Raw genomic sequence first — 26202 nt, forward strand, 5'->3', positions numbered from 1 at the left:
AGAGTTGGCTGTTATTATTATATATATGTATATTCTACATGTATATGTGTTTGGTGAATCCTAGGTAATGTTATTGGGAGACATCGGTATGTTAGAGATGAGGTTAGTGAATTGTGAAATATCATTAATGACATATTGAAATATTGATCTCATGATGCTCATGTCTATCTGATGTGACTAGGTGTACATTTCTCTTTCTGTGTGGAATGTCTCTTAATAAGTAATACGGATTATGATTATAATATTCTAGATGGTTAAAATATTAGTACATTTAGATGCTGTGAAATAATAATGTTAATTGTTTTAGTACTTGTGCTAATCTTCGTTCTAGTTAAATCTACATGTGAGTGATGCTAATGACATAACTACGGTTAAGCTAAGTGTATGATGAATCCTAATTTTTTGTGAAGGGCTAAGACAAGAGGTACGTGTGAGTGAGAAAATGTAATGTGAGGTATATTATTATTGTTGTTATTGCTGATTTTGTGATGAGTTACGTGGATCGAATCTAGGGTGGCCTATAATGCCTATTAGTATGTGTGGTGTACTGATTCTACTTTTGTTGCACTTTTTATAGTTGCATATATGTTTTCAGGTCGTCTAAAGCGTGTTGATGACAGATATTCATCATCAGCTTCACTCACTCTTTTCTCGAGTGGAAGTTGTGTCTATTATTTTCATATCCTTATCATGCATAAAGGCTCTTACACATATCTAGACTATGTCTTTGGAATGTGTCAAAAAGATTTTATATATAAGAACGAGTTTCCTTTATATTTTGATTTACTATGCTTAGCTTAGATGTTTTTGCTTGAAACTTTCTATTAAAAGGACAGTGGGGGTAGGATTTTCCTATTAGATTAAAATTGAGTAGGTGTCAGCATGATTCGGTAATTTGAATTGTGACAGTTGGTAATTAAAGTCTAGGTTATCAATCTCACAAGCACAAGAGTGTTGACACCCAATTTTGATCGGCTTATACCCTTTGTGATTGATATTCGATTAATTAAGTACTTTTTTTAAAAAGTCACTTATATTATATGTGTAAGTTTTTGTCTAATTAACTATATATTTGACATTCATAATTTACATATTATTATTATTATTATTATTGTTGTTGTTGTTGTTGTTGTTGTTGTTGTTGTTGTTGTTGTTGTTGTTGTTGTTGTTGTTGTTGTTGTTGTTATTATTATGTGAGTGAGAAAATATAATGTTTGATATATTACTGTTTACTGTTATTGCTTATTTGTGATGAGTTATATGAATCTAATCTAGGTCACTAGAATCAAATCATCTTCTGAAAAAAAAAAAAAAGATAAATAGGAGTTTTTAGTAAAACTTATCATTTTAAAGTCTATTTTGGTCTTTGAAATAAAAATTGTGTTTGGTCGGTAACGTAATAAACTTAAAAACTAAAGGTGACTATTCAAAAACACGGCAAAAATCGATGAAAAGAATGATTGACTTTCGTTTTAGTAATACTTTTGAATAGTCACTGTTAATTTTTAAGTCCGTTCTATTAGTTGAACCAAATGCGTTTTAATTAACCAAATTTAAGAGACTAAGGGTCCATTTGACCATGTGAGATGAAATCATGATATGAAATTATATGAGATGAAGTTGAAGTTTTATTTGGAGATGCAATTTTGATTTTTAAGTTGTAATTTTTGCTCATAAAATTTCATAAATTGTACAAACTTTTAAAATTGTTCCAATACTTTATACAATCTTAAAATAAAAGTTCATAACAAAAGTATAATCCACTATCACAAAGCTATTCTAAAAAAATACAATATTTATTAAAAGAATACAATATTTATTGAACAAAAGTTCTATCAATAAATGTTGTATTTTTTAAGAATAACTTTGTGCTGGGGTACTATACTTTTGTTATATGAGTTTTTACTTATTTGGTAATATTATATAAATAATTGGAGCAATTTTGATCATTTTCACAACTTATGAAATTTTATTTTTATGAACAAAAAGTACAACTCAAAAATCGAAATTGTATGTCCAAATAAAACTTCTACTCTATCTCATATGAATTCATATCATGATTTTATTTCACATAGTCAAATTGGCCCTAAAGTTGCTCAAGATTATATTTAAAAGACCAACATAGACCAATTTCATAAATAAGAGACATTTTTGACTTAAAACTCAAACAAAAAAGGTGATATATTTTCTTCTTCTTTTAATTTATATATATATATATATATATATATATATATATATATATATATATATATGTGTGTGTGTGTGTGTGTGTGTGTGTGTGTGTGTACCTCCCAACACAACACATTATACTCACCTAGCTATATTGTTCAATGTAGGCACAATAATAACATATCCAATATAGTTTCACAAAGTAGGGTTTGGAGGATAAAGTGTGTGTCGATCTTACCTCTACCTCAGATATGAGGTAGATATTTTCTAATAATATTATTGGAGTTAGATTTTGATTAATCCTCGTCTGTGGTATGAGTTGTATAACATGTTGATTGATTTTATGGATATAATATGTATTTGTTATTAAATTTAGTTAATTATGCTTGATTTAATAAGGATGTGAAATTGTTGAACCGTCTATTCTGACTGGTGTTTTTAATGTGAATTTGGGAGTATTATGTGCTTATTGTATTGTTCTGAGAGATAAATGGAACAATGAACATACTGAAATATGCTGATATAGTAAGAATATATTCACTATTTTGATGATGAGTGACTCGAGTCCAATGTGAGCTTACTGACGAGTAGTTGTAGATGTTGGATCGAGAACCATGCCGATATGATACATGGTTACCTAGAGTTCCCTACAAGTCATTACTAGATGAAAAAGATTAGAAACCATTTAACATATGTGTACAAATGAGATTGATGAGTTATAGAGGTTGTACAATAGTGAGATTAGTGGGGAATATGAATTCCCCAATCGTGTGACTACTTGGTTATTTGGAGTTGGCTACTATTATTATATATATATTCTATGTGTAAATGTGTTTGGTGAATTCTAGGTAAAATTATTCTAAGACACCAATATGTTAGAGGAGAGCTAATGTTCTATGAAATTTTATTACTGACATGTTTAAATACCGATTTCATGTGATGCTCATATTTATCTGATTTGACTAGGTGTACATTTATCTTTTTGTATGATATGTCTCTTAATAAGTAATAAATATTATAACTATAATGCTCCTAATGGTTAAACGATTAGTACATTTGAGAAATAGATGGTGTGAAATAATAATGTTAATTGTATTTAGTACTTGTGCTGATCTATGTTTCAAATCTACATAAGAATGATGTTAATGACATATAGCTAGGATTAAGCTAAGTGTGAATGTTGAATCCTAATTTTCTTGGAAGGTATAAGACAAGAGGTATTGTGTGAGTGAGAAAATATAATGTGTGGTATATTACTGTTTGTTGTTATTGCTGATTTTGTGATGAGTTACGTGGATCGAATCTAGGCTGGCCTATGATGCCTATTAGTATGTGTGGTGTACTGATTCTACTTTTGTTGCACCTTTTACTATTGCATATATGTTTTCAGGTTGTTTGAAGCATGTGGATGGCAGATATTCATCACAGCTTCACCCACTCTATTTTCGAGTGGAAGTTATGTTTTTGTTTGTTTGTCCTTATCATGTATAGAGGTTGTTATACATATCTAGACTAGATCCTCGAAAAGTGTCAAAAAGCTTTTGTAAATACGAATGAGTTTCGTTTATGTTTTGATTTACTATGGTTATCTCAAATGTATTTGCTTGAAGCTTTTTATAAAAAGGAGAATGGGTGGTAGAGTTCGCCTATCGAATTAGAATTGAGTAGGTACCCGTATGATCCGATAATTTGTATTTTGACAGTTGATATCAGAGCCTAGGCTATTGATCTCACAAGTACAAGAGCAATGCCAAGTAGAGTCCTGCAGATTGACTTGTTGATGTTCACATCAAATCCTCAAGAGGCTATGAATCTAGGAAGTTTTTTCTTTTATCCTCTCTTATCATGCCACTAAAGTGTGCTAATCCTCCGATTTGAATTCAATTGGTATTTGGATGATTCCAATTGATATCTCGATAAGTTTGGTTTGTCCAAGTATATTAACTATGGAGGGTAAAATGTATCCAATTGGTATCTACAAATTTTAATTGGTATATGATGATAATTATATGTTTTAAAATTAGTTGTTAAATTTATTATTGTGTAGAGTCGTTTGTAGTAGTCCACAACTCAGGTCATGATGACACCTACTAAATTCCACTAGTAGGTAAGTCTATTCTTAGTCTGAAATCAATAATAATAAGCTTAGAGAGTGGTAGAACTAGACAAGAGCATTATAAAATAGATTTAAGGAAGAAACATTGAAAAATAAGATATAATATATAAATACAACCCTAGCGAGGACAAAATACAAAGATTTATCCCAAAACTTGATGGATGTGGCTACAAAGCTACTGTAAAAAAATTGATTATAAGACTAGTCTTATACATAAAATATATAGATAATCTCGTAATGCAAAAGACTAGCAAAAATATAAAGAAGGAGACAAGTCAACTCCAAACGTTAGCAAGCTCACCCTCTGTCTCTAGATACCAGTTGCATCGCGCAAGAAATCAACGGGGTCGACTAGACCTTGGATCTGCATCAGAGGAAAAGATATATAATGTAATATACCAAAATGGATACTCAATAGGAATCGTAGGCCGACCGAGATCGCTATTACAATAATATAATAATAAGCGAATAACTAACAACGTAATAAAATAATAGTAAAGGCATAGCTAGACATGAGTCATAGTAAAGCTACTAAGGAAAAAGGCGAAAGCGATAAAGTTATCTAAAATCAAATTGTATCCTATAAGCCCAGAATGACACAAACAAAAGCACATTAACAGAATCTATAAATCAAGAACTTGGTCGGATCCCCCAAAAGCTCAAGCATGAACACTAGTAAGGAACAGTAATGTCACGATCCGAACTAGGGTCAAGCCATGACATGGTGATCAAAATTCCGAAGGGCTCCAATAAAGCCTCTTGACATATCATACATGAACACATACAAGGAATAATAAGCATCAACTCAATAGACTAGAAGAAATTTGCAAAAGTATCATAGTCAATCAAAATGACAACATAGATTCTACATGGTGTGTCCAACAAGCCTCTACTAATCAACATGGGCAGGGGCTAAGACATGTCCTTAGCTCACCCTCAATATTTTATAACAAGTCTTTAAAAGAAAGAACCAAATCATAGATTGCCCTCAGAAAAAATGAGGACTCACCAACTCCGTAAGATAACAACTCACTAGCCTCATGTAGAAGGAATGTGATCCTTAACCCCTACATTATGACACAATGTAGGTCAAATATGTGTTAGTACATTTGAATGTACTAAGTATGTGGTACATTTAAATATACTAAGTATACGGGCATGCCATGCAACGCAGAGCAAAAGATGCAATGATCAAAATACAATCATGATATAGGAGAGGATAAGTAAGGTCATAAGAGAAATCTTAATGACCAAAGTATTAAGAGACATAATTGAGATCATCAAGAGCATAGAGGTAGTATGTGGGAGATAACCGTAACCGACATTAAGACCATGCGAGCTATAACATGGAATCTGATGATCCCCACATAGAGAAGGGGGGAGGCTACTTGCCAAGGTAGGCTCTATCCAATCATTTTCATCATTAACAGTTGTATGTTGATCCACTAACTAGGCCATAAGGCAACCTATGGTGGAAACATAGTTTAAGGGACTAGAAGTTGCTATTAAGGCTTAGGTCAAGCCCCCACTTCAAAGTCCTCTCGGTGCTAAGTATATCAACCCAAAGAATACATATCATATTCATAATCATAGTAATAGATAATACTTATATAAATCGTAGTTTTTCATAATCATATTTCATAACATGTTCATAGGAATAACTCATTAAGGATCTCAAGTCACCCCTTTAACAAAGATCTTGAGTCACCTTTTCATTAAGTTCATTATTATACAATGTAGGTGTAGGCCTTCTATCTTTAAAAAATACTTCTTGTATCAATCATAATTAGAGTCTTAGGTCACCTTCCTCATTAAGGATCCTAAGTCACTCCTTCATAAACTTGCATGCAACTCATATTTGAAACATACTTGAAACCATAATTATATAATCATACTTGAAAGCAACATCATGTAATCAAGTAGTAATTCATGCTTAGATGAGAGTTTAAATCATAAAGAAAACATAATTCATGAACTTGAAAGAGTAGGTAATGAGGAGTAGGGATCAAATACGTAAAAAAGGTTGTGTGCAGGGAAGAATCTGGGTGGTGGCGCATTGCTGGCGCACCGCCCCAGGGCATGGTACACTGCTGGCGCACCGCCCCAGGGCATGGCGTACTACTGGAATGCCACCCTAGCCTCTGAGCTTCAAAGGTTTCTTCCTAGCATGATGGTGGCGCGCCGCCCCATGATTTCTCCATCGATTTTCTAGATTTTTCATCATTGTTCATGAGTTTGCATCCCCTATAATGAGATCTTTAGCCCTAATTAACAATATACTGAATATATGTGAAGAATCTACCAATATCAAGAAATTACTCATTAAATTCTGCCAAAATAGATTTAAATTCATAAGATACATCATAATTTATGCAATTGAAATTGGAATTGAGAAGATTCAAAGATGTAATTGAAATTCATGGAAGATTTAAGAAATCCTTTGAACTCCATAGGTGAAAGGTAACCATTGATGAAATCCACATACCTTGAATACGAATTGTAAAGTAACTTAAAGAGAAACTTGAAGATCAATGAAGAATTTGGGAGGATCCTTACTACGTCTTCAATAGAGGTCTAAAGAGCCTTTTGTATAGAGAGGATTTTTAGAATGGGTGATTAGTGAACGAATGAACAGAATTAAGAGTTTTGGAAATTAAATAGATTAAGAACCTAGCCACAAAATTATCTAGATTCATTGTCCCTTAATGATAGTGAAAAGACTATATTTCCCTTAATGAAAATCTCCCTTAACCCATCAATGAGTTCACCAAGGCTAATTATTCACCTTATCATAGCATACTTTATATTTTTTATACCCGGGATATTACAATATCTTCTCCTTGGGAACATTCATCCTCGAACGAGATAGGAGCTAGCTTGAGTAGAATAGAGTGAGTATGCAACATCCCATTATGAATACAACAATGCAACTTCTAAACATCAACATAATTAAAAAAATATTTTCATAGTATGCATGCATATGTCATGTCACAGAGAAGTTGAAACGTATGAGTTTTCAGAGGATTTGATTATAGATGCCTAAGTACCTTAGGATGGATCAAAAGGAAAGAGGTAAGAATATCGTTTTCTTATGACCGCTTCCCTTCCTATGTAGCGCTTTCAACCTCTTGATTCCTCCATAAGACTTTAACGGATGCAACTTTCTTGTTCCTCAATCTTTTCACTTGACGGTCTAAAATATCAATCGGAATCTCCTCACAAGTCATGTTCTCTTCAATACTCACATTTTCCATTGGCACAATATAATTTGGATCACCCACAAACTTCCTCAACATTGATACATTAAAAATCGGATGAACAATAGCCAACTCCAATGGCAAGTCTAACTCATATGACACCTTGCCAATATGCTTCAAGATTTTATAGGGCCCCACATAGCTAGGAATCAACTTTCCCTTCTTACGAAACCATATTACACCCTTCATGGGTGAATCCTTCAAATAGACTCAATCATCCACACTAAACTCAAGCTCTCTTCTCCTATTGTCCGAATAGGCGTTTTGGCGAATTTGGGCAACCTTTAGCCTTTCCCTGATAAGTCTTACCTTCTCCATAACATCAAATACCAAATCAGGACCAATCAAGGCTTCCTCACCTACTTCAAACCATCCCACTGGGGATCTACATCTTCTCCCATATAATGCTTTGAAATGAGCCATTTCGATGCTTGAGTGATAACTATTATTGTAGGCAAACTATATTAATGATAGATGCTTATCCCAACTTTTTTAAAAATAAATAACACATGCCCTCAATATATCCTCTAAAGTTTGAATCGCTCTTTCGGCTTGACCATCAATTTGAGGATGGAAAATGGTACTTAGCTTAACTCTTGTACCAAGACCCTTTTGGAATGACTTCCAAAAATGTGAAGTAAATTGAGGACCTTGATCCGATATAGTAGAAAAGGGAACACCATAAAGCTTTACCAACACACGAATATACAACTTAGCAAAATCTTCGGCACTATAAAAAGTCTTAATTGGTAGAAAATGTATCGATTTAGTCATTCGGTCTACAACAACCCAAATAAAATCATGTTGCCTTCTAGTACGAGGCAAACCCGTGACAAAGTCCATACATATCTTCCCACTTCCAAGTAAGGATTTCAATATCTTGAGCTAGACCTCTTGGCCTTTGATGTTCAACTTTCCCTTGTTGACAATTAGGACACTTATCCATGAACTCCGCTATGTCCTTCTTCATACCATTCCACCAATACACTTCCCTTAAATCACGATAATCTCAGTGGATCCTGAATGAATCAAATACCAAGAACTATGGGCCTTATTCAATATCAATTCCGTTAGACCATCCACATTAGGGACACACAAGCAACCTTGGTAATGAAGTACACATCTCCCCCTTGGGAGAAAGGCTTAATGACTTTTTCGTCAATTGACTTTCTCAATTCAACCAAAATCGGATCATTATCTTATTTGGCCATAACATCCACCACAAGAGATGATTTCGAGCCATTATGTGCAAGAACACCTGCATCATTGGAGTCAACAAACTGCACAACTAACTAAGCCAATCTATGCACATCCTTAACTATCTCTTTCTTACCTTCAACAACATGAGCACCAATATTCATAAACAATCGACTAAGATCATCGGCTATGATGTTAGCTTTACTCGTATGGTATAACACACTCATATCATAATCCTATAGGAGTTCAAGCCACCTCCTTTGCCTAAGTTTAGATCCCTTTGGCTAAACACATATTGCAAACTTTTATAATTGGTGAATATATCAACATGCACCCCATAAAGATAATGACGCCGAATTTTCAATGCAAACACAACTGCCGCAAGTTAAAGATCATGGGTTGGATAGTTTCATTCATGCACTTTAATTGCCTAGTGGCATATGTTATCACTTTCCCATGTTGCATCAAAACACAATCCAAATCAATACGTGAGGCATCATAATAGACAATAAACCCATCGAAACCTTTCGGCAATGTCAAAATAGGAGCCGACGTAAGACGATCTTTCAATATTTGAAAACTCTTCTCACATTCGTCCGACCATTGAAATTTCACTTTCTTTTAAGTCAACTTAGTCAAAGGTGAAGCAATAGATGAAAACCCTTCAACAAACCTTCTATAGTATTTGGATAAGCCCCAAAAGCTTCTAATATCCGAGGGAGACAGTGGTCAAGGAAAATTCTTTACCGCCTCCATCTTCTTTGGATCAACCAAGATACCATCAACGGAAACAATATGACCAAGGAATTCCATGAACTTTAGCCAAAATTCGAATTTACTAAATTAGGCAAATAATTGCATATCCCTCAAATTTTGCAACACAATCCTCAAAGTGACCCACATGGTTTTCCTTATTCTGGGATTAAATCAAGATATCATCAATACACACCACCACAAACATATCTAAATAAGGATTAAAAATTTGATTCATCAAATCCATGAAGATAACAGGAGCATTAGTCAACCCAAACGAGATGACTAAGAATTCAAAATGACCATACCTTGTTCGAAACGCCGTCTTGAGAATATCACACTCCCTTACCTTTAGTTGGTGATAACTGAAATGGAGATCAATTTTAGAGAAGTAACTTGCCCCTTGCAATTGATCAAACAAATTATCTATCATCAAAATTGGATACTTGTTCTATATGGTCACCTTATTCAATTGTCAGTAGTCTATAGACATTCGAAGTGACCCATCCTTCTTGCTAACAAACAAAATGGGAGCACCCCAAGGTGAAATACTTGGCTTTATGAAACCTTTATCAAACACGTCCTTCAATTGCTTTTTCAATTCCTTAAATTCCATTGGAGCCATATGGTAAAGAGATATAGAAATAGGTTGAGTACCGGGAAGATGAACTATACCAAAAATCAATTTCCCTTTCGGGAGGAATAACAGATAAATCATCGGAAAACACATTAGGAAACTTATTAACAATAGATATCGACTCAAGAGTAGGAGTTTTGGATCCAACATCCGTAACTCACACTATATGATAAATGCACCCTTTGGAAATCATTTTTGGGCCTTACGACATGAGATGAATTGACCCTTAATCACCGAATAATTATCCTTCTATTCAAGAATAGGCTCATTAGGAAAATAAAACTTGACTTTACAGGTTCTACAATCAATAGATGTATAAGTTGCATGTAACCAATTCATACCAAGAATGATGTCAAAATCGTTCATGTCAAGTTCAACAAGATCACATGGAATAACTTTATGCAAGACCGACATAGGACAATTTCTATAAATTCTCTTGGCTAACACCGAATCACTAATGGGAGAATTGAAAAAAGACTCTAATAAAATTTTGGGGAGCACATCAAATCTCATAGCAAGATAAGGAGTAACAAAAGATAAGTTGGCACCCAGATCAAGTAATGCATAAACATCCAAGGAAAAGACTTGTAACATACCCGTAACAACATCGGGAGTCTCATCTACATCTTCACTAGCATGTTGGGCATAGAACCTATTTTGGAGTCTCATTCTTCTCTCCCTTTGTTAGGGCATTCAGAGATCTTATGCCCCATTTTACCATATCCAAAACAAGCACTAATTCCAACCAAACACTTACCCACATGCTTCGTTCTACACTTGGTGCACTTAGGGAGAGTAGTACCACTAGAATTCACACCTCCAACTTGGTCCTTAGGGTACGACACTCTATCTTTATCAAATCTTTGGCCCGAAGCTTGAGAGGAACCTTAACCTTCAAATCTTTGGCCTTGTTGAGAATGACCATTTCCACCACTAGTCTTAGCATTAGAGAATCCACCTTCAAACCGAGCCCTCTTAGACTCCCTCATCTTTCTCTTCTTAAGCTTCTCTCTTTCTATTTGTTCGACATAGATCATGAGCTGAGATATTTCCATTTCTTTCATAAGCATAGTGGTTCGGTATTCTTTAACAACCAAGTCGAACACTCCTGATATAAATTGACTCATTCGGGCATGGGGATCGGCAATCAAAAAAAGAGCATACTTCGATAGCTTAGTGAAATTGAGGGCATACTCTCTCACACTCATATGACCATGCTTGAGATTAATGAACCCCTTTACCGTTGCTTTCCTTAACTCTACTGGGAAGAAACCCAACCAATAGGACCTTCATCAAATCTCTCAGACTTCCATTGAGTGTACCAAACTTGGGCAATACCCTAGAGTTGGTAAGCCGCCAACTCCTCTTTCTCTTCCTGTCATGACCCGAACTAGGACCAAGCCATGATATGGCGATAAAAATGTGAGGGACCCAACTAAGCCATTTTAGCATATATTGAATTCATAATGTAAAGAAACATATTGAAATATAAGTAGAAGTAATCATCACAAGGAAATGGGACTAAGGGAAATCAACTCAATTAGACATCCAATATGGACTACATCATAAGCCGTATAAACATGCCTCTAGTCTAGTATTTGATGGGGGCTTAGGACAAGCTCCTAGCTCACTCAAACATAAGAGAAAAGTAAAATAATAGCAATATGAAACAAGTCATTGCCCTTGATAAGATAAGGACTCACCAAATCTTGAATCTAATCAACTCTAGCCACAAATAGGATGATCGTGAATGTCATCCGTCCCTACATTATGAGACAATGTAGGCAAAATATGCATTAGTACGTTTGAATGTACTAAGTATATTAAGTATGCATGAACAAGTACATAAACGTAATTAATATGCCATAAGATGAATGACCAATCATAATGAGCATGAATAAATCTTAAAAGCATTTGAAAACATATGGAAATCATGGCCAATGCATATCATAAAACGTCATCATAAATTCATAACTTGACATTTAACTTGTGTGGGATAAGACCTTTAACTGATATCTAAGACCATGTAAGTTATTACATGAAATCCAATGATCCCCACATCAAGAAGGGAGAGGCTACCTTGTTAGGGTATACTTCGTTATGGTACTCATTTCAACTCAACTCAACTGTGCTATATGTGGATACACTAGATAAGCCTTGAAGGCAATCCTACGTGGGCAATTTAGTTTGGGACTTTAGGTTTCGACTAGAATTCCTTTGTGTAACTAATTGTGTTATCGGATCAAACCCCACCTAGAAATCCTCTTGGTTCTTAGTCAATATCCTACTAGAAACTCATAAAACATGATCATAACATAATAGGAAAAGATAGTAACTGCCTATCAATCCATCTTTAAAATATATTAGGAATAACTCATTAACTTAGTGATTCATAAGAATCCATAACTTCGGTGAGGATTGTACTTATCATTATTTTGAATATAATTGTGTGAAAATTGTACTTATCACACCATAATAACTTTTTGATCTTAACTTTGATCATCATCATAACTTCGATCATAATCTCAACTTTAAATCATGAAAACTTTACTTGAAAATCATTGAACTTATAATCAACTCATTGAAATCATTTTCAACTTCATAGTCATAACTTAAAAATAGCTTTATGCATTGGCATTCAACTTAAAATCATGAAATTCATGTAGAAACATGCTTAGAATAATCATTGATAACAATTCAAAATAAAATTGAAATAGCCCAATGCAATTTATCAAAATTAGGGTTCATAAACCTTGAAAATTGAAGGATATTTTGAGAAAACTTTGGGACTCCATGGGTGACATGAACCCATGGATCAATCCCCACATACCTTTCTTGAATTCACTTAGAATTGAGAAGGATCTTGAAAGAAATCTGAAAATCCTAGCTTGTAACGTGAAGAAGAACCTTGAGAGACCTTGTCCTTGACTTAGAGAATTTTTGGAGAATGAATTCAATAGGAGCAGAATTTGAAGAAATGAATATATATAGAATTTGAACTTGGCCATGAAAGTGTCTAAGTTCATTGAACCAAACTTGAAAAATGACATAACTACCCCTCATTAATTATGAAACTTAACTCTACAATGCCTCTTTCTATGAATTGTAGATAGATTGATGAGTCATCAAAATAACTCGTCTTGCAGGTCTGGAAAAGGCCTGGTTTTTGAGTCTCTAAACTTTGCAAATGGGTCATTTCTATGACCCATCAACTTGTCTATGAGTCGTAATATGGAATCATCTTGTAGGCCTCAAAACCTGCAAATTCTAAGGGTCTCTGAAGTTTTGTTATGAGTCATTCCTACGACTCATAACATCTTCCATAAACTGTCCTATCTAGTCGTAGACTTGACCTTGTGGGACTTCTAAAACTTAGCCTCTAAGGTCTTCCTACGAGTTGTGTCTATGGGTAGTCTAAGTGATTACTGGTCATAAACATGAGTCATAAGACCTTACTTTGAGTTTGGACATGATCCACTGCTAAGGGTCATTCCAGACTCGTTCCTACTAGTCGTAGAACTGTCTACGGGTCGTAGAGTGACTCATATGGCTGAGATCAGTAAAAATTTTGAGGATTTCTTTTAGGTTCCAACACTTTGACTTCTGGGGTCTTACAATATCTCCCCTTTGGGAACATTCATCCTCGAATAATCCAATATGATAATAATGACATCTTACAATGCATGGAATATGAAAACTTCAACTTAACATAAAAGTATGGCTTTAAAAATCAAATTTCATGAACATGCATGCATATGAATGACATAGGAGGAACTGAATGCGTAAGAGTTCGATTGACTTGAATAAGAACAACTTACTACATTAGGCTTTAGTAGAGGGGAAGAGGTACGGATATCGTTTCATCATATCCGTCTCCGCCTCCCAAGTAGCACTTTCTACTTGTTGATTCCTCTCTAGCACCTTGTTGGACACAACTTCTTTGTTCCTTAACTTCTTAACTTGCCGGTCTGAGATCTCTACCGGAATATCTTCATAAGTCAAATTCTCCTCAACACTTACATCTTTCAATGACATAATGGAGTTTGGGTCACCAATGAACTTCCTCAACATATATACATGAAATGCCATGTGAACCATAGCTAACTCAAATGGCAAATTTAACTCATAAGCCACCTTGCCAACAAGTCTCAATATTCTGTAACCTCCAACATACCTAGGACTCAATTTGCCTTTCTTGCCAAAATGCATCACACCCTTTATGGGTGAAACCTTTAAATAGACCCACTCATCCACCTCAAATTCAAGGTCTCTTATTCTAACATTAGAATAGGACTTTTGATAACTTTGTGCCATCCTCAACCCCTCCCTTATGAGTCTAACCTTCTCCATAGAATCTATAACCAAATCTAGACCAATCAAGGCCATCTCACCTACTTCAAACCATCCCATCGGTGACCTACATCTTCTTTCATACAATACTTTAAAAGGAGCCATTTGGATGCTAGAGTGATAACTATTATTATAGGCAAACTCAATCAAGGGCAAATGTTCATCCCAACTTTCTTTAAAATCAGTAACACATGCCTTCAACATATCTTCTAAAGTTTGGATTATTCTTTGGGCTTGGCCATTAGTTTGAGGATGGAAAGCGGTACTTAAATTTACCTTTGTACCAAGACCCTTTTGAAACAACATCTAAAAGTGTAAAGTGAATTATGTACCTCGATCCAATATAATGGACAAGGGCATACCATAAACTCTTACCAACTCACGAATATACAATTTAGCATAATCTTCGGCACCATAGGAAGACTTAACAGGTAGAAAATAAGGTGACGTAGTCATTCGATCTACAACAACCCAAATGGAATCATGCTGCTTCTTAGTACGAGGCAAATCCGTAACAAATTCTATATTCACATCTTCCCACTTTCAAGTAGGTATTTCGATATCTTGGGTTAGACCTCCCAGTCTTTAATGTTCAACTTTAACTTATTGGAAATTTGGACACTTAGCCACAAATTCTGCTATGTCCTTCTTCATGCAATTTTACAAATACACTTCCCTCAAGTCACGATACATCTTGGTGGAACCCGGATGAATCGAATATTAGGAACTATGGGCCTCATTCAATATCAACTCTCTTAACCTATCAACATTAGGCGCACACAACCGACCTTAGTAACGTAGCACCCGATCTCTCCCTTGGAAGAAAGCCTCAATGGATTTTTGGGCAACCAACTTTTTCAACTCAACCAAAGTGGGGTCATGGTCTTCTTTGGTCTTAACATCCGCTACAAGGGATGATTCCGAACCATTATGCACAAGAATACTTCCATTATTAGATCAACCAAATGCACACCTAATCGTGTCAATCTATGAACATCCTTAACCAATTCTCTCTTGATTTCTTCAACATGTGTAATACTACTAATGGACAATCTATTTATGCATCGGCACCCACATTAGCATTGCCCGGATGGTACTTCACACTCACTTTATAGTCTTTCAATAATTCAAGCCATCTTCTTTGCCGAAGGTTCAAGTTCTTTTGCTTAAACACTATTGTAAACTCTTATGGTTGGTGCATACATCCACATGGATACCATAAAGATATTGTCTCCAAATCTTCAAAGAAAACACAACCGCCGCTAGCTCGGGGTCATGGGTTGGATAATTCCATTCATGCATATTAAGTTTCCTAGAGGCATAGGTTATTATTTTACCATGCTGCATCAAAACACAACCAAGAACACCTTGATGCATCATAATACACAACAAAACCATCGGACCCTTCCGATAAGGTCAAAATAGGAGCAGTAGTGAGGTGTTCTTTCAACTCTTGAAAACTCTTTTCACAAGCTTCCAAATATTGAAACTTCACCTTCTCTTAAGTCAACTTGGTCAATGGTGACGAGATCGATGAAAATCCTTCCACAAATATCCTATAGTATCCAACTAGACCCAAGAAACTCCTAATATCCGAAGAAGATAATGGTTTAGGCCAATTCTTAACCGCATCGATTTTCTTAGAATCAACCATAATCCCTTCACCGGACGCAATATGCCAAGAAAATCCACCCCTCTTAACTAAAACTCATACTTATTGAACTTGGCAAATATTTGCTTGTCCCTTAGAGTTTGCAATACAATCTTCAAGTGATTAACATGCTCCTCCTCATTTCGAGAGTAAACCAAAATGTCATTAATAAATGCAATCATAAATACATTCAAATATTGCTTGAATACTCTATTCATTAAGTCCATGAAAGCCGCGAGGGCATTGGTCAAACCAAATGACATAACTAGGAACTCATAATGGCCATACCTTATTCGAAATTCCATCTTGGGAATATCACACTCCCTCACCCTCAATTGGTGATAATCATAACAAAGATCAATCTTAGAGAAGTAACTTGCCCCTTGCAATTGATCAAACAAGACATCTATCTTCAGAATTGGGTATTTATTGTTGATGGTCACTTTGTTCAATTGCCGGTAGTCAATGCACATATGTAGTGAACCATCATTCTTTCTAACAAATAAAACGGGAGCACCCCATAGGGATATACTTGGTCTAATAAAATCTTTGTCTAACAAATCTTTCAATTGATCCTTTAACTCCTTTAATTCCACTGGGGCCATTTGGTAAGGAGGAATAGAAACAGGTTGAGTACCTAAAAGAAGATCTATGCCAAAGTCATTTTCTTTTTTGGAAGGAACATCGGGTAAATCATCGGGGAACACATCTAGAAACTCATTCATAATGGGGACTGAATCTAGAGTAGGGGCTTCAGAATTTTTATCCCTAACCTTCACAAGATGGTAGATACAACCCTTGGAAATCATTTTCCGAGCTTTAAGGCACGAAATGAATTGACCTTTAAACATGGAATTACTACCCTTATATTCTAGGATCGGCTCATTTGGAAATTGGAACTTAACCACTCGGGTTTTACAATCAATAAAAGCATAACATGCACATACCCAATCTATACCAAGGATAGCATTAAAATCAATCATCTCAAGCTCAACTAGATCACATAGAGTAAGTTTATGGAAAATTGAAAGCGGACAACTTCTACAAACTCTTTTATCCACAACCGACTCACCTATGAGAGTATATACTGAAAAAGTCTCTAACAATATTTTGGGGCTAACGTTAAATATCATGGCCACATAAGAGGAAACAAAAGACAAATTTGCACCCCTATCAAGTAAGGCATAAACATGATAGTGAAAGACCCATAACATACTGGTAACAACATCAGGAGTCTCCTCCACCTTTTGCCTATAATGGAGAGCATAAAACCTATTGTTACGTTGACCACCCTTTGGTTACACTTAGGCACCTTGAGCAACTTAGCCTTGAGGACGACTATCTTTGAACTTGCATTCCTTAGTATGATGACCGGCTTACCGTATCGGTAGTATATATTCAACTAGGCTAAACATACTCACCCTTGTGGTTCTTACCATACGTCATGCATGAGGGAGTAACTTGGACAATAGGTGAACCTTATTAAGGCTTAGGGTTGGGCACCCTATCATTATCAAACCTATGAGTAGTGGTATTAGAAGACCCTTGGCCAGAATATCTTTGGTGAAAATGAGGACGTCCACCACCTCCGTACTTACCATGAGAGAAATCACCACTATCGGTCCTTGGCCTATTAGAATCCCTATTCTTCTCTTTTACCTTCTCACCCTCTATTTGCTCCGCATATGTCATGAGTCTAGATATGTCTATTTCCTGAATCAACATAGCCATTTTTTACTCTTTTGAGACCATATCCAACACACCGACATGAACTTGCTCATATAAGCTCTTGAGTCGGCAACCATGAATGGAGCATAGTTTGACAATTGAGTAAACTTGAGGGCATCCTACCTTATACTCATACCACCTTGTTTAAGGTTGATGAACTCTTGCACTTTGGCCTCCCTTAACTCTACTGGGAAAAAGAGATCAAGAAACATCCCTTTGAATTTATCCCAAGTTACGGGATCTACCTCTCTAGGCCTCTAACTTTTCCATTGATCATACTAAATACGAGCAACACCCTACAATTCGTAAGTGGCTAACTCCTCCCTCTCAACTAGGCTAATCCCCATGATCTTAACAATATTATGGATGTTATCAAGAAACTCTTGTGGATCCTCATCAAATTTAGAACCCCAAAACTAAAAACAATTCATCCTTATGAAATCACGAACTCTTGTTGCCTCTGTACCAATATTCGGGTTCACGGGAGAAACCACTTCACGATTAGCTTGAGCCATTCGCTCGAAACTCGGCATTGGAAACTTGATCATTCAAAGGGATATTCGGAGCTTGTTGTTGCTTTTCAACCACGTTCCTTCTAGCGGGGTATCTTCATGGAGGTATATTCTGAAAATTGCAAAGAACAAGCGTTAGACAAAAAGGCTGAAGCTCGTAAAATATTTGAGGATTTCTTTTGGGTTCCAACTCTTTGACTTCCAAGGTCTTACACTTCTAAAGTCACCTCTATAATGTCCACCACCTTATACACCTCATTAATGAACTCTTGTGGATTCTTATCTACCTTTAAACCATGGAACTCGAAAGGGTTCATCCTTTCAAAGTCCCTCACTATAGATGCCATAGTAGGAGCATTAGGAGGAGCAACACCTCCTTGGTTGGACACAACATGAGCTAGCCTAGTGATAGTTATCCGGAACTCTACATTAGTAATTTGATCAGGAAAAGGACCATTTTGTTGAGGAACCGGAGGATATTGGTATCCATTAGCATTGATCCCTCTTGGCAATGGTGGTCTTCTTAGAGGCAGTTTTTTGAAAATTACAAAGAACAATCGTTAAGGAGAGAAGGTCTTATAGTACACTCTATCGCACAACATATATCACAAAAGAAGTGTGGATTTCCTAAAAATGTCTTATAGCTTTCTATTCATAGACGTGACACTAATCACACCCATGAATAAGAATCTACTTGACGCGGCATGTTGGACTCCCCAAGACACTCTTAAGCTTTGTGCTCTGATATCAAGTTTGTCACAACCAGAACAAGGGCCTAGCTATGACACGATGATCAAAACCCCGAAGGGATCCAACCAAGCCTCTTGACATAGCATACATGAACACATACATGGCATAACAAGCATCAACTCAATAGAGTAAAAGAAATTTACTGATGTATCAAAGTTAATCAAAATGACAACATAGACTCTACATAGTATGTCAAAGAAGCCTTTACTAATCAACATGGATGGGGTCTAAGACGTGTCCCTAACTCACCCTCAAAGTTTTATACCAAGTCTTTAAAAGGAAGAACCAACTCATAGATTGCCCTAGGAAAAAATAAGGACTCACCAACTCTGTAAGATCGCAACTCACTAGCCACGTGTACAAGGAATGTGATCCTTAAACCCTACATTATGAGACAATGTAGGAAAATATGCGTTAGTATGTTTAAATGTACTAAGAATGCGGGCATGGCATGCAACGTAAAGGAAAAGATGCAATGATCCAAATACAAACATGATATAGGAGATGATAAGTAAGATCATGAGAGAAATTGTAATGATCAAATCATTAAGAGACATAATTAAGATTATTAAGAACATAAGAGGTAGTATACATATATGGGAGATAACCGTAACCGACATTAAGACCATGCGAGCTATAACATGGAATCCGATGATCCCCACATTGAGAAGGGGGAGGCTACTTGCCAAGGTAGGATCCATCCAATCATTTTCATCATTAAGAGCTATATGTGGATCTACTAGCTAGACCATAAGACAACCTACAGTGGCAACATAGTTTAAGGGACTAGAAGTTGCTACTAAGGCTTAGGTCGAGCCCCCACTTCAAAGTCCTCTCGGTGCTAAGTATATCAATCCATGGAATACATATCATAGTCATAATCATAGTAATAAATCATACTTTTATAAATCATAGCTTTTTATAATCATATTTCATAACATGTTCGTAGAAATAGCTTATTAAGGATCTCAAGTCACCCCTTTAACAAAGATCTTGAGTCACCTTTTCATTAAGTTCATTATTATACAATGTAGGTGTAGGCCTTCTATCTTTACAAAATACTTCTTGTATCAATCATAATTAGAGTCTTAGGTCACCTTCCTCATTAAGGATCCTAAGTCACTCCTTCATAAACTTACATGCAACTCATATTTGAAACATACTTGAAACCATAATTATATAATCATACTTGAAAGCAACATCATGTAATCAAGTAGTAATTCATGCTTAGATGAGAGTTTAAATCATAAATAAAAAGTAATTCATGAACTTGAAAGAGTAGTTAATGAGGAGTATGGATCAAATATATAAAGTGGGTCGTGTAGAGAAGAATCTGGGTGGTGGCGCACTGCTGAGGTGTCGCCTTAGGGCCTGAACTTTAGAGACCAGGGAATGGCGTACTGCTTGAGCGCCACCCCAGCCTGTAAACTTTAGAGGCTTCTTCCTGGTGCAATGGTGGCGCACTACCCCATGATTTCTCCAATGATATTCCAGATTTTTCATCATTTTCATGAGTTTTCATCCCCTATAATGAGATCCTAAGACCTAATTAACAATAATGAATATATATGAAGAATCTACCAAATCCAAGCAATTACTCATCAATTTATGCCAAAAATAGATTTGAATTCATAAGATACATCATAATTCATACAATTGAAATTGGAATTGAGAAGATTCAAAGATGTAATTGAAATTCATGAAAGATTTAAGAAATTCTTTGAACTCCATGGGTTAAAGGTACCCATGGATGGAATCCACATACTTGAATACGAATTATGAAGAAACTTGAATAAAAACTTGAAGATTAATAAAGAATTTGGGAGGGTCCTTGCTAGGTCTTCAATAGAGGTCTAGAAAGCCTTTTGTAAGAGAGGATTTTTAGAATGGGTGATTAATGAATGAATAAGGAGAATTAAGAGCTTTGGGGACTAAATAGATTAGGAACCTAGCCACAAAAATTTCTAGATTCATTTCTTTTTAATAATAGGGAAAATACTATATTGTCCTTAATGAAAATCTCCCTTCACCCATCAATGAGTTCACCAAGGCTAATTATTCACCTTATCATATCATACTCTATCTTTCTTATACCCAGAATATTATAAGTAACAAGAAAACCTTAGAGCACCAATTAAGACTCAAGCACATAACCTCTTAAAATTTGACATCGAGGTAACACCACTCCTAACATCTCCCAGAATCTTACATTGGAATAGCTAGTCCTTTTCAGAATCTTATATCGAAAAGCTTTATCAGAACCTAGCTCATCCCAAAATCTTACATTGGAATCACTAGTCCTTCTTGGACTTTTACATCGGAAAGCCTTAGAAACCATGTCAGTCCCAGAATCTAACATCAGAATGAATAAACAAAAACTTAAAAGTTCCCAAAATCATACATTGGATCAACTAGATAGAACTGAGCATATCCTGGAATCTTATATCAAGATAGGTACACCACTATCTAGCCTCATTCTAGAATCTCACTTTGGGTTAGATATATCACTAAAAGGAGTAGGGTCCTTAACAAGTCTAGGTAGTCAACTCGCTATAGCTAGTTGGTCACACATACTAACAGTGCTACTCGAAGGTTACAAACTAGCCTAAAGGGTTATATTTAATCCAATTTCATTCCCAAAACAAGCTTTATGGGCCATAAAAGCGAACATCTAAGGAAAATACTAGCCAAACCTAGGCTAAGTATCAACAACATCAATACTAAGGTTACTTTAGCCTATTCACAACTCACGGGAATATGTATGACATAAGGCTAATCATGATCAACCCAAATAATACCTGAAATAACTAAAATATGGCTAAATCAGTCCAATAACAAAAACAAATAAGGAATCATACTAAAAACTAGCTCAACGCTTAGCAAATTATCATGCTAGATCAACCAACAAGAAAGGTTTAAGAATAGTAAGTCGTAACCTACCTCAAAGCCAAACATATATGCTCTAAATCTCTAAATCTAGTCTTTTCCCTTTCAAGTTGCCTCCAAATGATGCCACACTATCAAAATAGTAATCCCAGCATCAACACAATTATTTTGACATCCACAATGAAATAATCAAGTTCAAGTCTAAAATTGGGTCTAAATGGCTTTGTAGGACTTGCACAAAGAATCACAAAATTGACTCTGTCAATGGGTCCCAATTTGCTCAAGGAACTTATGCACAAAAATGAGAATAAACTGAGGTATAAACTACCTAAAAACAACCCAACACCAAATAAGCTAGCAAGAGACACCACAAGCCAAAAATGAAGAATTAAATGGAAACTTATGGGTTAGACGCAAAAATAACGACCCAAGCAACGTTCTAATGCTATCCACCAATACTTTCCAGCAATTCCCACCAATTTACCTTTAATTTAGAGCTCAAAATATCTCTAGAGTTGGAGAAATAGCTAAGGAATGAGTGCTGAAATTGCTAAAACTGAATATAACTACAACCCACTTATACATGGTGCTCACGAGGCCCATATGATCATGGTCGCGATGGTCAAGCTTTGATTAAGCCCACAGACCCTTCATCACAGTTGTGATGGTCAAATTCCATGAACACAAAAACCAAGAAAATAATATTCATGAACGCATTACCAAGACAATGATTGCTATGACCAATTCCATTGGCCATAGCAAACGCGACTCCAAGCATATAAATACGAAAGAATAATGCTAGGTGCACCAGCAAGGGTTGCATCAACTTAATTTTTTGAGTTGAAAATACTCTAATGGGTGCTACCCCAACCCATATATAATTCATAAAAATAATATCAATTAAATGCATAATTTAATCAATAACCATATAATACTCCATGAATAAGAAGACCTAATGCATAATTATTAAAATTAGGGCTTTTTGAATAAAAATCATAAGAAATTTTGGAAAGAAAACTTGGGGTTCCATGGGTGAAAGGTACACATGCATGAAGTCCCACATACCTTGGTAAATATGACCTTAGAATTGAAAAGGCGACTTGATCTTGAAGAAAACCCTTGCACTTGTTTGATGAAGAAGAAGATCTTTGAGAAGAACCTTGGGAGAGAAGGGTTTATGAATTTAGGAGTTAATGACAGAATAATAGGTTTTGGACTATTTAGGGTAGTTACTAGTTAAGAACCTAGTCCCAAAAACTTCCACATACATTAATAAAGTATAAGGAAAATGTCAAACTACCTCTCCTTAAACTTGGTCGGAGGAACCCACAAATGCCCTTTTATGAGTCGTAGATGAATTGATGAGTCATAGAAATGGCTCATCCTTTAGGGCCTGAAAAACCCTAAGATTCTGATCCTCTAAAGTTTTCTACAACTCTTTCTTACGACTCATCATGTCCTCTACGACTTGTCCTATCGAGTCGTTTAAAATATTCTGAAACTTGTCATATCCAGACTAAGGCACTGACCCTACAATTTCCTTCCATAAGTCATAAAAAGTTAGATGGGTCATAGATCAATTCGTAAAATAACTTCCACCCTTAGTCATATTTTCAACCCTCAACCTTAACCCTACGAGTCCTTCCTACAACTGGTAAGTTGAGTCGTAGACTTTGAACTAGTCTATTTTCCAAGCTTCTTTCCTTCGACTTTTCAACTTCTGGGATCTTACAACCATAATAGATGTCTAAAGGTCTCAACATAGCATAAGCTATATAGGAAAAAATAATATTGTTCCCGAAATATAGGAACTTACCAAAAGTAGTCTTCAAGCAATCCCAACTAGCCACGTGGAGGAGAACGAGGAGGAGCACTGGTTCTTACATATTGATAACATGTAGGCAAAAGAGTATGTATTACTACTTTGAATTTACTAAGTATGTAGGCATGCAATATACTATAAAATATTTAAGACATTTATAAGATAAAGTACATAAATGAGTGCATGCATGAGTAATCGAGCAGATAGCATTTAAATCATATATATGTGGGAATATAACTATAACCAACAATAAGACCATGTGAGCAATAAAATAAAATTCAACGTAACCCGCACATTGGAAGAGGGGAGACTACTTGGCAGGGTAGAACTCTTTCAATACTCACTTCTTTAATATTTGATGGCCATTTGTGGATCCACTAGCCTAGCTTATAAGGGCTCATATGGTGGCATATAGTTAATGAAATAGGAGGTTGCTACTAGGATTTCCTTACCGAAGCCTACCTTTAGCAAAGTCAAATCCCATGGAATAGTATATCATATAACACAAATGTACATATAGTTTGAGATGTCAAATCATCATTCGATAAAATAGCTCCTTAAAACTTTTTGTGATTCAAATATGAAAGAATTATCCTTATCGCATAAAGAATCTATTAGCTTAGGTCAGAAAACGTTCCACAGCATTCAATCTTTCATTAGAAAGACTCCCATAATCATAGTCATTAGCTTTCATAAATATTTAATTGGAGCCCATAACCTTCAAGTCATGCTTTAGTGAAAATAGAGTAAAACTGGTGGTTCAAGTCACTTCAACTTTCAAACATGTAAGTAAATAAAATTATGCATAAATACTATGAAATTCATCAATTAAAATCATATTTTAAACAACCCACCATGAATTTCAAGAATCTTTAAGGATCTAAGTAGAGAAATACCTGCAAACCATCAATCCATGTATTTGAAATCATTTTGTATCCAAGTAGACCTATAATCACTAGCTTCATCATAATTCATGCTATTGAGTAGAAATTAGAATGACCCATAAGGAAATATATTACTTGAAATCAAGATATTTGATCGAAAAGGGTTTTGGACTCCATGGGTGGAAGAACCCATGGATGAAGAACCACATACCTTAGAGTAAACCTTGGAGAGAGATTGAAGAAGTCTTGAGAAACTTTAAGAAATTGTGAAGCTTGGTCTTCAATGAGAAGCCTTGAAACCCTTTAGTTGAGACAAATCTTGTAGAAGATGATTTAGGAAGAAAGGGGAATGAGATCTAGGGTTTTGGGTGGCCAAAAGAGTGGAAAATAACCCCAAAATATGTCCAAGTTCAACTATATATGTTCAGGGAATTGCCCAAGATACCCTAGATTAAAATTGGAAATTTTCGCAAAACTTTGGCTTGTCAGGGAGTAGTGGCGCGATGCGGAGGTGCTCCCCCATAGATCATTAGTTTGCGAAGTTCAATTTTTGCCTGAGTTGAGCTTGATTTGAGATTGGGAAAATTTGAACTACCAGGGAACAAAAGTGCGATGTGCCTAGGTTGCGGACCTCACTGTTTTGGGGCAATTCTTAAAAAATTCATTGCGAAATACGAGTCCAAAAAATCTTCGAAGCCATTTTTCCTCTATTTTACCTTATTTTAAAACATTCCAACCTTCAAAACACCTACTACCTTACAATATATCCCCCTTGGGAATATTCATCCTCGAATGAGACAAGACTTATCTTGAGTAGAATAGAGTGTAAATCAAAACCCCCTCATGAATGCAATAGTGCAATTTAAAACATCATTCAAAACACATTTCATGATTATGCATGCATATTACAAGAAAAGTTGAAGTGCAAGGATTCCAAGTATCTGAGTAAAGACAACTTAATACGTTAGACTTGAGTAGAGTGAAAGAGATGAGGGTATCTCTTTATTATATCCGCTTCCGCTTCCCACGTAACACTTTTAGCTTGTTGATTCCTCCAAAGGACTTTTAGGGAGCAACTTTCTTGTTCCTCAACCTCTTGACTTGCTAGTCAACTGGGACCTCTTCATAGGTTAAGTTTTCTTCAAAATTCACTACTCCTAAAGGCACAATGGAACTTGGATCACCTACAGATTTCCTCAACATTGACACATGGAATACCGGATGAACCATAGCCATTCCCAATGGCAATTCCAACTCATAAGCAACCTTGCCAACCCATCTCAAGATCCTATAAGGCCCCACATACAACTTTCCCTTTTTGCCAAACAGAACTACACCTTTCATGGATGAAACCTTCAACTATACCTAATCATCCACACTACACTCAAGATCCCTTCTCTTAGTATCGAAATAGGGCTTTTGGCAACTTTGAGCCATCTCCAACCTTTCTGTAATAATTCTCACCTTCTCCAAGGCGTCAAGTATCTAGT

The sequence above is a fragment of the Solanum dulcamara genome, chromosome 2 (genome assembly GCF_947179165.1).
Source record: "Solanum dulcamara chromosome 2, daSolDulc1.2, whole genome shotgun sequence".
NCBI classification, from domain to species: Eukaryota; Viridiplantae; Streptophyta; class Magnoliopsida; order Solanales; family Solanaceae; genus Solanum; species Solanum dulcamara.